Source organism: Aotus nancymaae, unplaced genomic scaffold (genome assembly GCF_030222135.1).
Source record: "Aotus nancymaae isolate 86718 unplaced genomic scaffold, 86718_ANA_hifiasm-v0.15.2.pri h1tg000029l, whole genome shotgun sequence".
NCBI classification, from domain to species: domain Eukaryota; kingdom Metazoa; phylum Chordata; class Mammalia; order Primates; family Aotidae; genus Aotus; species Aotus nancymaae.
The window spans coordinates 4,824,140-4,838,045 of record NW_026988442.1 but is presented as its reverse complement, the minus strand read 5'-3'; the positions used below and the strand labels follow the sequence as shown (position 1 = coordinate 4,838,045).

The window sequence follows — 13,906 nt, the reverse complement described above, 5'->3', positions numbered from 1 at the left end:
TACTGTAGAAGCAGATTTGTCAGTATTTTGTACATTGGCTTAATACTGAGAAAGAGACTGAGCAATTATTTTAAAGGTTCAATCCCATCTTGCACTTCTGACAAGTCCATTTTGTCCCCTGGTGAAGAACACTCTGGCACCTTCAGGCTGAAATGCAAGCAGATTCACTCAATCCCCACAAACTTTCAAAAATGTGTGTCTGGAAAAAAAAAAAATGACAGAGACTGAGTCCCAGAGATATTCCCCAGGAAGTCTCCCCAATCTGTGGTGCAATATGTGGTCTGACCCAGCTGGACACCAGGCAGTACTTGGCCTCCAGCCCTTCTGGCTGGACTCTTCCCCAAGGTAGGGTTTATCCTCACATAAAATTGCCAACCAGGGCCCACTTGGGTATAGAACTAATTTAGCCTCCTGTACACTTGATGAATGAAGAATTTCCTCTGGGGACTAAATTATAGGGCTTGCTGGAGTTGCTCTTTCGTGATCTGTTATTTGGAGGTAATTTTCCAAAAGGGCTGGAACACATGGCCATGAGCTAGAATAGGATTCACCGTGAACAGCTGCCACGCGCTGGCCGGCACATCCCAGTGCCCTCGTCCTCTTCCCATCCTCCCCTGCACTGCCCCTGCTTCCCCAGGGAGGAGGTCCAGACAACAGGGCTGGACTTGACTTTAGATCTTTACTTTCCTTCTTAATTAAACCACTAGAATGGAATCTGCCCACCTTTTTCTGCACCCAGGTTTCCAGAAATGTAACATCTTGTCGTAACACGTTTCAAAACAGATGACAGGCCTTTCCCTCGTCCTCCAATGTCGCTGATTACAAGCTTCTGTCAAATTCCACCAACCCCCACCCCCCACCACCACCACCCCAGTTGGCTGGAAGATAAGCTTCTGATCTTCCCTTGGCTTTTTGAACTGTTGGAAGCTGTGTAAACACAAGCTGCAGGTTAGTCAGATTCTATTTGACCCAGGGCCTGCTGAGTGCAAAGAGATTACATTTGAAAACTCCCCTGTCTAATTAAGCAATGGTGACCTATTGTGGGGTGCTTGCTGATGAGGTCAAATAGCAAGGGGTTTTTAGGCTGAACTGTTGCAGCTGGTCATTTGCTGATAAATAAGAAACAGCTAGTTTTTAGTTAGCCAACTTCCCGACAGAGCTTTCCTTTCATAAAGCACTTGAATTTGGTTATTTCTCTGAATTTCTTAAGTGATTTTTAGTACTTTAGAAAAATTTTTAATACTGAGAGTAACAGACATTTGTCCTATGATGGATACCCTTCTTTGCACAGCAGTGCCCCTTCAAATAATCTACAAACTGTTCTGCTGTGCTTCTATCTCTTTTTAGGCCACCGACTTCTTTCAAATTGTGAAAGATGAAGGTCATTTTGAATATCGGCATTTGGATGGGATATGGTGGTGACAGTGGGACAGGAAGCCCCAAAAAGTAGATCTCAAGACCTTGACCAACGGCATAATCAGAATCACTTATTGAGCATCTACTCTGTAGCAGATGCTGTTGTAGGATCTTTTAATCTTTAATTTCACTCCTTACCATGACCCTCACGGTAAGTGCGATTATTCTTGTTTCCTTACTAAGATTCCTGAAGCATAAAGAGGTGAGGAACTTTCACAAGGGTTTGCAGCCATGAAGTGAAAGGTCTGGGAGCTGACCCATAATTCCCATGGCTTTATGTGTTGTTCATTTCAGGAAACTGCACAATTTCCTTGTGGAACTAGAAGTGTCTGGAGGCCACCTATGGGGAACAAAATTTGATGGATGAAGATTCTATCTGTGAATAAGTAATAAAAGTGAAGATGAAAACGTTGGAACTGTAGAGATTGAAAAAGTTATAAATAAATCCCCCTATTCACTACCATATCCCTACATAGGTTATCCCTAAACCTCTGTAGAGGGTATCTGTGTTTTCTGCCACCAGAATCTATTTTCTGAAATTCAGGAAAAAATGTACACTGAATTTCTGCCTCCTCCAAAATCCAGCATGTGAGTTCTCACAAATGCACAGTCCCCAGATGCCTGGCCCCTGAGAATACCTTTAAGCCAATCAGAATAAAATACATATAGAAAGTTCTGCCACAGATATGGTTGCCCTTTCTCTCTGGCCTTTACTTGGGAATCACAGGCTGGAGCTACTACTGTCATCTTGCCACCCACCATACATAGCCATCTAGATGTATCTGCAAGATAGAAAGAAAGTGGGTCCTGGTGATGTTGGAATTCTGGTGAAGCTATGCATAATCTCCCTTGTAGTTTACTTAGAATTTAAGAATGTTTTAGATATTTTCAAATGCAAATTCCTAAGAGTTTAAGTATTATTATCTATCCAGGTCCACCCACCCAGCAAATAATGAAATTAGAGTATAGCAATGTCTCCATGTCTCCAAAGCCATTTCTTTTCCATGGAACCATACTGCTTTCTGAGTTAGAAAGAGGGCTTTGGAAAGGAGAGGACACACATGTTTATCAATGTGGCTTTTTTCCTGTGTGAGAAAGAATGGAGTATGACAAGTCTAGAATTACATCTCTTGTGAAATCTTTTAACATGACCCACAATTTCTTTTTTAACCTTCTTGCAGGTCCATCATACCAAGAGTCATAAATATGCTGTCAATCTCCCACAAGGAAATGACACACGCTCTCTAATGAAAACATTTTCTGATGCCTTGCAATTTTAGTTTTGTACCATTCTGCACAATGTCTCACATACGTTTATCTGGCTACAGTTTCAGTCAGTGCTGTATATTCAGCCTCATATGTAAAACATTTTTTGTACCCCTTACAAAAACTGTAGCAAGCTCACAAAACTCATGAATTTATTGGGATGGTTAAAAAAATGTTTTCCCCTTTATTTTTATCAGCAGGCCTAGTTTCTAACATTACAGATGTGAATTTTTGCTCTCCTTGGAAATTCTTGCCAGTTTTCTTTGTCATCTACCTTCGATTATTGGTTCAAAAACTAGATCTAGGACTAACAGAGGCCACATCACCTCTGGATATAAAAGGAAGTTCATTTCCCTTTCATGTTATACTTTTTTGCAAGACGAGAGAGGAAATGTAGTAAAATTACTTAGCTCCCTGAGAGATAACAAGTTTTTCAACAAATAATAATAATAAAACCATTTTGTGTCTGATCTATTGGGATGTTAGGTAGCATCATATACATATCCAGTCCAATAAAAATTGGTCTTATTTGTACAGGATTTCAGAATTTACAGAGAAGTTTCACATAATTTACCTCATTTATTTCTCTTTTCAATCCTACAATGTTGATGTTATTATTCTCATTTTAGAGATTAATTTTAGGAGACTCAGGGATTAAGTGATTTGTTCAAAACTTTCAACCTCTTCAGTGGTAGAACTGTGTTTTACATTCAAATGTTCTGATTAGAGTTCAGACATTTTATGGTTCCAAATAGCTTATTCGGTACCTGGATATCTTTGGAGAGGAGGTTGAAGTTAGAAGGCCTCCATGTTGCTTCTTTTCTCTAGGTTAAAGTGAGTGGATTTTCTAAACATCTGAGAACAACTTGTTTTCTGTTTATAGTGATCCCTTTTGGGAACCACAGAAATTCTGATTTTCCTGACCATTTGTCCTCCATCAGGCCCAGATGTTTAAACGACATTATTTTTATGTGCCAATGATTGCAGTATTTGCATGTGCAAATCATGTAATTACTTAACTACCCAAATTGTGCATGCAACTAAGGTAATTATGAACTTAGAACATTGCCTTAAGAATCTTATCCTGGAAAAATTATGGTGGCCAAAAATGAGTGCTGGAGTGGAAATTTCTTGCAAGGCTGATTTTGTTGTTGTCACTGTCGTTTAGTGGAAATCTTTGTTAAGTTCATTAAGTTGCTTTCTTTAACTCAATTTGAATATCTGAGAATGAAAACAGTACTTGCACTACCTACTTTCAAGGGGTCATAAGGAGAAAATTTAGACCATGCATAAAAGTGATTTGGAAAAATTTTACAAAACATGAAAAAAGGGTTTCTTTCTTTTTCTTTTTCTTTTTGAGACAGGGTCTCACTCTCTTGCCCAGGCTGGATACAGTGGCATGGCCACTGCTTACGGCAGCCTTGACCTCCTGTGCTTAACCTCAAACACCTGAGTAGCTGGAACTATAGACACATGCCACCATGCCCAGCTAATTTACAAAAAAGAAATTGTAGAGTCAAGTTCTGGCTATGTTGCCAAGGCTGGTCTTGAACTCCTGAGCTCAAGGGATCCTCCTGCCTCAGCCTCCAAAAGTATTAGAATTACAGGCATGAACCACCATGCCTGGCCCAAAAAGGAGATATTATTTTTAAATGGTCTGATTAAACCCCATTTTTAAAATATGTAGAAATTAACATTTTATATGAATCTTTTGTTCATCTATCCAAATTCTGTATGCCATACTATAAAATTTTAAACATAATGCTGTTTTTAAAAAGGTAATATTATTGCTATTTATCTTTAGGCTGCATAACAATTTCTCATTTCCCTCTCCTAACAATACTATGTGACATATAGAGAAGGAATAGTTAACAACATACAGTTACATATATGAAAACAGAAGCTCAGGATATTTAAAGGGCTTACATTAGTTACATGAGAGTTTAAGAGGCAGATTGATAATTTAGCGCCAGGGTGTCTGACTCCCATTATCTTTTTCAATAACTTAGACATTCCTGGTACAGAGACCATGTTGCTTTGCCATCGGTAGTTATAGACATGTTTGAGTCAGCCACTCAATACATTTAAAGTGTATGCTTTCCAATAATTTGAGGAATGAAATACCTTGTCTTGAATTAACTTGCAGATTACTATTGCATTCTATGTAAGAAAATGACTTGCTAAGAAAACTAATGATATACTTAAGAAGGTGGAGCCTTTTAAGACTTACTTAAGAGAACAAACAAATTCAGTGGGTTGTAATTGTACTTTGTCCATTTGTTGAAACAGATACAAAGGGTAGAGGCCAGATCCAACTCAGTAAGCAGTTTAGATTAGGTTCCTTTCCCATTGAGAAAAAAGTCACATTACTCTCCAGGTTTTCTGTCATTTGCCTAATTTTTCCACCCAATTGTTTATTTCAGTGAAGTCATCATTGTAGTCGTTAGAGTATCATCTGATAAAAGCATGCATACATTGACATAGTTCTTTCAATAATATTCTCATTGGGTTTCCAAGCCTTTGAGCAACTTTGAAGGTCTAAAGAGCTTGAAAGATGGAAAGGTTTTGCAGTCTCTAGATCCAAATGATGTTTTGAAGGTGATTCAAGAGTATGTGGCAAGACTGGAATATCTGTCCTTGAGTCTGACCCTACATTCTGTTCTCTAACCATGGGGTGTTGCCTTCTCCCTCTGTGAGCACAGAGGTCTCCAGACAGAAAAAAAACAGATATCTTGGGCATTAAATAAGGGTGTTTCAAAGAATATGGGCCACTAAGTCATCTATACCCAATGACTTGGCAGGAAGTAGAATCATCACCTCCTTTTAGAGTCACAGTATGTCTGAAATTGTGTTTATTCTGGTAAAATAAACAGTCATTAGCATGATTCACACTTTTTCCAGCTTTAGCAAAGAACAGATAGATTATCTACTATTATCCTCCTCTACCTTTTACCTCATTTTTGCGAAATCAAATGTGTTTATATGAATAGCTACCATTTCTTAAGAATTTACCAAGTGCTTGTCTTCTTACTAAACACAAATACTATGCCTTATCTAAGTTAGTCTCCACAATAATGAGTTAGGCATTATTCTTTTCCTATCTTTACAGATAAGGAAATGGAGGTTTAAGAAGCTTAAGTAACTTGCCTAACATCGTTTGGCTTTTATTTGTAATTACTTCTTTCAGTTACTCTGCACCTTGAAAATTCTTCATTGATTACCCCAAGACAGATATGCCAATGACAAACATACTGATACTCACATCAATTTACTTCCATCTCCATATGTGCATCAGATGAAGACATGAAGCTACATATTCAGCTCTTACTGAGAAATTACATTAATGCCTTTAGTTTCTCTATTGAATAATGTAGCATTGATACATTAATAATAATTTATAACATTTTTCTCATCACCTATATCATTTTGAATACACCGTTGTTATAATAAAAGAAATGCTTTAAAGTAAATTTGAATTCCTTAGGAGGTAAGCTTTATTTTCCAATCTTTCTGAGTAAGATTATAGCAAAAGGCTGAAGAAAACTTCTAGCATGAGGTGGGCACCCTATGGATGACTTTCTTAAACATCCAGTGTTCCTGTCAATTAATTGTAAACGGTGTAAAAGAAATCTGTCTACAGAATGAATTTCATCTTACTTCAAGACACCAAATTCTTCTTCCTTCCCGTATATTTTGAGGTCCTTATTAGGTCAGATTAGTGTAACAGACACTTACAGACACATACTAGGCTGCAGCTATATGTTGGGGACTGAGGATATAAAGCTGATGGAACATAACAGCATAGATGGAATTACACAGTTAGCACTAAGAAAAGGCTCCCAGGCCAGATTCTCCAGCTGGGGCCAGGTAAAGGAAATTCGACCAAATCTGTTTCATATAAACACATCAATTTCTCTAGTTTGGGGTTTCTGCTCTTAATTTTTACATGACAGCTTGTTGATGAAAATAAAGAGGTGAAGGTTCTTCCTCAACTCCCTCTGGGATCAATTGTGGAAGGTTGGTCAGTGTGCTCCCAGTGACCTGTGGTAGTAGCACTGGGGTCCTGACCAGCTCTTACATGCTAGTAGAGTCCTGACAGGTTCATGACTGACCAGAATAAATAATCTATGGCAACAATAGCCACTAGCCACAGTTGCCTATTGAAAACCTGAAAGGAGGCTAGCGTGGGTTTAAATGTACTATCAATATAAAATACACATCACATTTCAAACATAAGGAAATAATGTAAAATTTCTATTTAACATTTTTATGCTGATTACATCATGAAATAATATTTTGTATACATTGGTTTAAATATATACTCTTAAAATTACTTCTATTTGTTGCTTGCTCTTTTTTTAATGTGACTATTAGAACATTTAGAATTATATAAATCGGTCTGACTACATTTCCACTAAATATGCTGTTCTAGAGCCTTTCTTCTCTCATTAATATAGGCCTTTTCTAAGACATTTGCTTAGGAGAGACAATTTATCTTTTATGTTAAACGGCCTCCCAAATAGCAGAGAAACATCCCAAACCAATGCAATTTTTCTCTTCCTTTGTCTATACTGCCACCTAGGACTTTATAAAACACCTAAATATTATCTATTAAATACAACAAAGTGTAGAAATTATAAAAGAAAAATATTTATAAAAAACTAGCAAAAGTGAATCTTAGAATTTAGAAAAACGTTATAAAAAATTATTAGACAACTTCCTTTTTTAAATCTTTCTTTAACTACAACTTTGTAAATTGTTCAAAACCAAATTCTGCTTAACAGTTTCTTGATGTTAGCATATCTTTAATGCTGTTGGTTTCAAAGTAGATTTAACTCTAACGATTATGAGTAAAGGTTTGCTATTAAAAAGTAATTTCCATCAGGGAACCTATGCTCTGGCCCTATGCATTCTCCAATGCGTTACTCGCTCTGTTTTCTTAGCGATTAAAGCAAGGGGATAGAGTAAGCAATCTCTGTTTGCTTTGATTTATGCTGTCTCTATTTTTATATGTGCTATAAACCACATTTGTTTTTAAAACTGGTAAATATCATAACTGGAATAAAATTTTCAATCTTTTATGCTGTTACTCTTCAAAAAAGATATGTCTCAATATTTTCCTTTTTCTCTAAAGAATTATGTTTATTTTTTTATCTATAACCAAGGAAAAGTTGCATGATTTATATTTTGCATCATTTGAAAGAGTAATTTTCTTTCTTCCCCTACTATCTGACATTGAATATTTTCTTTGATAATAAATAGGGAAATAGCCTCTTTACTCTAAAAGTGTTTTCAAAACTTTTTAAAAGCAAGACTTAAAACTGGTTGATAAAGCAAAACTAGAGACTATTGTAGAGGTATACACAATGCATAAATAATTATAGACTCACTATTTTTATTATGAACCTAAATCTGCCATGTAAAAAAAGACAACACATCCAAACTTCTACCAGCTTAAAATTGCTATGGGAATCACATAATGAAAAATAAGTCAGTTACTAGAACTATACTTTAAATGTATTTAATTTCATTCATTTTCAGTATTGTTGTTAGTAATAATTTTATAAGATGGTATTAGCACCTTTCCATTGGCCCACTGTAAATGATTAATATTTCATGATATCATAGACCTTTAATAACTACTATATTAGAAACACTAGTGATTCAGGTCTATAAAGCCAATGAAAGCTGTTATAGTTGTAGTTTTGTTTCTTAAACTTGTCACTTTTAAAATGTAGATATCAAACCTGTGATTCAGATGTCTACATATTATACTTTTGTTATTTCTTTCATATTATGTGACATAGAGGAAAAGCAGAGTAAAATAATAGGTTCCCGTAAAATGGTGACTCTTTGGATTCACAAATATGCACCAAAGTATTCTTTGAATAAAGACTTGTTAATAGTGTGACACATTTTGACAGCTTAAAATCATAACAGCTTAATCAACAAAAATTAAGGTGACCCCTCTAATGTTTCTAAAGGGGTTTTCTCTTTCAATGTGATTCAATACTGGAGGAAATGCTGCTGCCTTATTGTCTCAGCTGTCTGGTTCTAACTTGCTGAAATAAATAAGAGGACTCACGATAGAGTAGATAGAGAGATTGGGCCTGGGATGTTTCTTTAAAATTTCAGCCATGTTTGAATTGTGAGTGCTGCCAATAATTTCAGCCACTTGACTGTGAAATGCTTCATCCTGCTTCCCAAGCTCAGCTCAAGTTGCCGACAGGGCTTTCATGTATGTTCTGAAATGAACTAACTGAACATCTGTCTCAATGCTGAGTTATCTGTATAATTTGGAGAGTTGGCTTGGTATATTTGCTCAAATTGACAACTTAGAACTATTGGACGTTAACAGATGATAAAAAGAGAGTAAAGACTGTGAGTGTTAAGATGAGTTATAACTGACCAAAGCAAGGTAAACTTGGATCCAACATACAAGAATGAGACTCTCGGAGATGAGCCTTCCAACTAAGTATCGGAGAACAACTAAGAGAGAATTGCAAACTAACTTATAAATAGGGATATGCACAGGAAAATAGTCTCCCAGAATACCATCTCCCCGACTAAAGTAAGGGCGTGACTTTCAAAGCCTGAAGACTCCACAAGGAAGAGGTTGGTTGATTCAAACACATTATTGACTTGTCAGTTCAAGATTGGCTGGTTATAGGGAAGCTTGGTGCTGGCCAATTGCTGAACCCCACACTGTGGTTGTCAGAAGCGGTGTTGACCTTTAAGATCATTAAAGTTAAGTTCAGAGAGTTCAATTGAGTCACAGACCACAAAGAATGGTTAACCATTAGGCTGTTTTTCTGCAAATTCTGGTCCATTTTCTGAGATGAGATTGTTCTGATTTCTTTTTCTGGAGGCAGGAACCCTCACTGTTTCATAATCTCTCATCTTCCTAGGTGCAGGGTGAGGAGGAAAGCTCACAGAGATGTACTTAAGGCATAGCAAAAGTTTTCTATGTCACAGGCAAAGTAGTAGCTTCTTAGAGAGTTACTGAGAAATAGTGAGATAAAGAGGTAAATGTCAGTGATGAAAGGAATAAGTTGAGGTAAAACTAGTGCAAAGAGAAAATGCAATCTGATAATTCCTGTTTTACAATATCACTATCATACTTAACAGTTACTGGAGCCCTATCTGGTGGTGAGCCAGTCTCACTTAGGGCTCTTGAACTCTCTGCTCAAGTTGTCAATATCTAATATTGGGATAGTGAGCACATCTCCACTGTAATTGCGGTGGTGTGGAAGCAGTCTAAACACATTCATTTTTAGCCTGAATTATTAAAACAAGGCAGTTTTCTCAACTGCCTCACCTAATCCCAGGGAAACATATCAGTACTTTCATGGGACATTTTATTTTTAGTCTCTGCTGTTTCTTTAGGTATAGATATATTCATCTATACAAGCTTTCAGGTGGCGGTGATTAAGCTAATATGTTCACAAAGCATAGTTCTTTTTAATGGAAAGTGAAAAAGATGTGTAAGGTCTACTTTCTGCTCTCAAGGAATTTAATACCTATTGAGTGAAAAAGTAACACAAATTATAATATGGTACTTGTTTTTATAGTGGTGTTATATATAAAGGAGGTGAATAATAATTTTAGCTGGCACAGTACAAATAGAACTCACATTAAAAATATTTTGAATCATGTCTCGAAGTAGAGGTTGGGCAGGTGGAAACAGACGCAAAACTCTTTCCTAGCAGACGTAACTGGATATGCAACCTCACCGAGATATGGAACGTAATACTATGGCCAAGGAATAGTGAGGAGGGACACAAGGCCTGAGCAGAGTCCATGGAAGAGAAAAACCTGAAAGACAGGAAAAGAAGCGGGAAAGATAAGGCTTTCAATACCAAGCCAAATTTTCCATTTTGTTGTTGCTCATTATTGTGTTTTGTTTTGTTGGTTTATTTTTGCAGTAGAGAGCCACAGATAAATTTTGAGAAGAGAAGTGACTTTCTCTGTTTTGCAGGTTAGGTATATGCCACTATTAGTATCGTGAAGGATGAACTAGACAATAGTAAACCTGGTTGAAAAGTAATCACAATAGTCCAGGTAGGAGACAAGAAAAGCCTGGATTAAAAAATAACAACAACTGGTGGTGATAGGAATAATGGAAGGAAGGAGGCTGATCTGAGAGGAGGCTTGGAAAGATAATAGACAGAAATTGATAATCAAGTGAACATTGGTAGGGAAAACACAGAAGATAAAAGAGGAAATCAAGGCAGAGTTGCTGTTTCTAGCAGGGGCTCTTTGAGAAGTTATATTAAGACTGTCTTGGTTGACGATGTGACAATGACAGAAAATACAACTCAAAGGAAAAATATAATGTGTTAGGAGGAACAAAAACCATAAAAAAGAGTGTATTGGCTCATAACTAAAAATTCCAGGGGGTAGAATGTGGCTGGGATCTAGGCATCTAAAACATGCCACCATTTCCTGACCTTGGCTTTGGTTTTGTTTGTGCTGGGTTTATTCTCAGGTTCTAGGTGATGGTAGCAAGGTGGACAGTGACTCCAGCCCAGCATCTTCACAGCAACAAGTCTAGCAGAAAAGAGAGACCTTTGTACTCCTTTCTTCAAAAGTTTAATCAGGCTGCCTGCTTATATCTGAACTCACCATTGTGGCCAGAGACATCATTCTCTGATTGAACCCCATGAAGGAGAGAAGGAGTTGTCTAGGATAAAGTTGGAGTCCTGTTTCTAAGAGAACGGAAAATAAATTTTCACTGAGCAAAACACTGCAACTCTCACTTATAATTTGCAAAACCACTAACTAAGGTAGTGAATATAGAAAGGAGAATAGTTCAGGTAGGTGCATGAAGAAAGGACAAGCAAGATGACAAGAAGGGTTTGCATTTCTTGGTTTGCATATCACAATAACTATTAATAACTGTCACTATAATTATTTATAGTGACCATTCAGAGCCTCATTCTACTAAAAGCAGGCCATATATAGTTTTGAGAATGTGTATTTGTAAGATATCGCATTTTTTTGTATTCTTCAAAGGATTTTGAAGTATGCAGGGCAGGTACTTCTTTATTATCCATTATAAGTCAGACAATGATTTTCAGATGCATTATAATGATGTGCACATTTAACACATTTAGGAATGTATGCAACAGTGGGTGGATAGGTCTAATATTTTTATTACTTTAATCTTTATTTCATGATTTTTTGTTCAAATGCTTGTAGATTGTGCCAGATAATAGTTTTTCATTTTATTCTTTCTTTGTCATTGTTCTGGAGATTTCAGTTCAACAATTTATATAAAAAAACACTGTCTCTTGGTACATTTTATAATTAAAACATTTTATAGAAGCTTTCAATTACATACAATATTTGAGACCATATATTCTAATAAATAATCATTTTGCTAATGGATAGTTCTTCCAAGTACTATGCATTAGTATAAACAATGGGAATATGAGCATAGCATGCAAATATTTTGCACTAATAATGTGAAATATTTATTTTAAAATACTGCAATCCCACGTTTCTTTCACAATAGACATGAGATATTTGGAAACAGTTACACCATAATTTAACATGTAGCAGTTATAAATCAGTGAGAATTTATTAGTACTGATCTTGTGTTATAGCCTGGCAAGGGCCATTGATTATCAATATTATTTATTGCATCATGGTTTAAGCATAATTCTTATACTTTAACAATTCTCATAGAGGATCTACATTTAAAAATAAATGTAGTTCTGAAATACTTAAGCAATACTAATAGAAATCTGATAGTTGGATTTTATGGGCATATGACAAAGTAGGGCTCAGAAGGTACAACTTCAAATTCTAATATTCTCCTATTTTTAGAAATGCAATATTGGGGAGTCCTCACATTCGTAGAAACCCAGTTTCTTTTCAACAAAATGGAGAGAATTGGACCTCTGAGGGATGGTAAATATACAAAAGGGTTTCAGGGTGGTGATGTGAGAAGGGGCAGGTAGGCCAGTGGGGAGCTACACCCCAGCTGCTGCTGGGGGTTGCAAATTGTTAAAGTAAAGGAGGGATGGGATGGGATCACAGCTTTCTTAGAATGACATGGAATTGAGCGCAGCAATATCCAGCTCCCATGATTTTCCCATGTACACCTTGTCCCAGGGTCTATTTTTAAGAATGAGGCATTAAGCTGTATGTGAATGTACTTGGCAAATGGGAAAACACTCCATGAATGCAGTTATTTTGCAGTTCATCTAAGGAAAAAACTGCCATTTCCTCATACAAGATGAATTGACAGACTTTCTCTTTTTTGACCCTCCCACTAATCCAAAAAACAAGCCTTTATTTTATTTTCATTAGATAACATTTATTGTACAGAAACAGGAAAAAAGAGATTAAACCTATGGGTAATGTCTAGTTATTACATGAAAAAAACACAGTACCCTGAGGGGAAATAGAGTTTATAGAATATGAAGAAATAATATTTGCTGGGAAAAGAAGGAAGAGAGAGTGATAAAAAGAGAGAGATTTTTCTAGATACAGTCATGTATATACACTCCCTGTCAAAATTCTAGACAGGACTCTATTTGGCATTCCTGACAGGATTTTGTCAGGAATCAAAGTTAGCCATAATGATGGAGAATTTAATTAAAATTAGGGAGTATGTTTAGCAAGAAAGAAATAACTGTTGATCCAGTCATTTTAGTCAGTTTAGTGAAAAGGTCGGACTGAGTGGTATTTAGCTTTGGGTTGACACAGTCAATCCTCTATGTAGGTATTTATAGTAAGCCTGGAGGGGTTGATGAAATGTGGAGGTAACTGAAAATAAACTATACTTTGTGGATTCTCAGGAGTTTGGGAATCTATTGTTCTCTCTGTTTAGTATGGTAATAGTTGAGCATGGCTTGAGTGACTATTACAAAGTTTTAGAAGTGAAAGTCTTTGTTCTCTATGAAAAAAGAAAATCTTTTGAATAACGCTCACTGGCCGTAGATAGATTAACAAAGTTAATGGAGACTTTTTCAAAATAAGATACTGACTTTTGATAACACATTTTGAAGAACACTTTAATAAATATCAAAATTAAGCTTCCCAGCAGAATTTGTTCACATATTAGTTGAAATAATTTTGGTGGAAATGAAAAGGAAATTAAACAAATTTTGAGTCTTTTAAACTTTTTTTACTTAGCAAAGTAACTGAGATTTTAAAAGATAGTAATGTTCAATGTTGATAAGGACACTGAAATGGAAACATATGACCATTAGGG

At 36.2% G+C, this 13,906-nt stretch overlaps 2 long non-coding RNA genes across 2 annotated transcripts in view; one reads left to right on the top strand and one right to left on the bottom strand.

Moving 5' to 3' along the window:
• Window positions 1-13,906, bottom strand: part of LOC105719365 (uncharacterized) — a 107,318-nt gene continuing 93,412 nt past the window's right edge. The window contains exons 6-8 of the long non-coding RNA XR_001107963.2: window positions 1,555-1,756; window positions 724-927; window positions 1-199 (exon numbers count right to left, since the gene is read on the bottom strand). This is a non-coding gene — a long non-coding RNA (uncharacterized LOC105719365). The remainder of the gene's footprint in view (window positions 200-723; window positions 928-1,554; window positions 1,757-13,906) is intronic.
• Window positions 1,364-13,906, top strand: part of LOC135276924 (uncharacterized) — a 36,311-nt gene continuing 23,768 nt past the window's right edge. The window contains exon 1 of the long non-coding RNA XR_010344470.1: window positions 1,364-1,567. This is a non-coding gene — a long non-coding RNA (uncharacterized LOC135276924). The remainder of the gene's footprint in view (window positions 1,568-13,906) is intronic.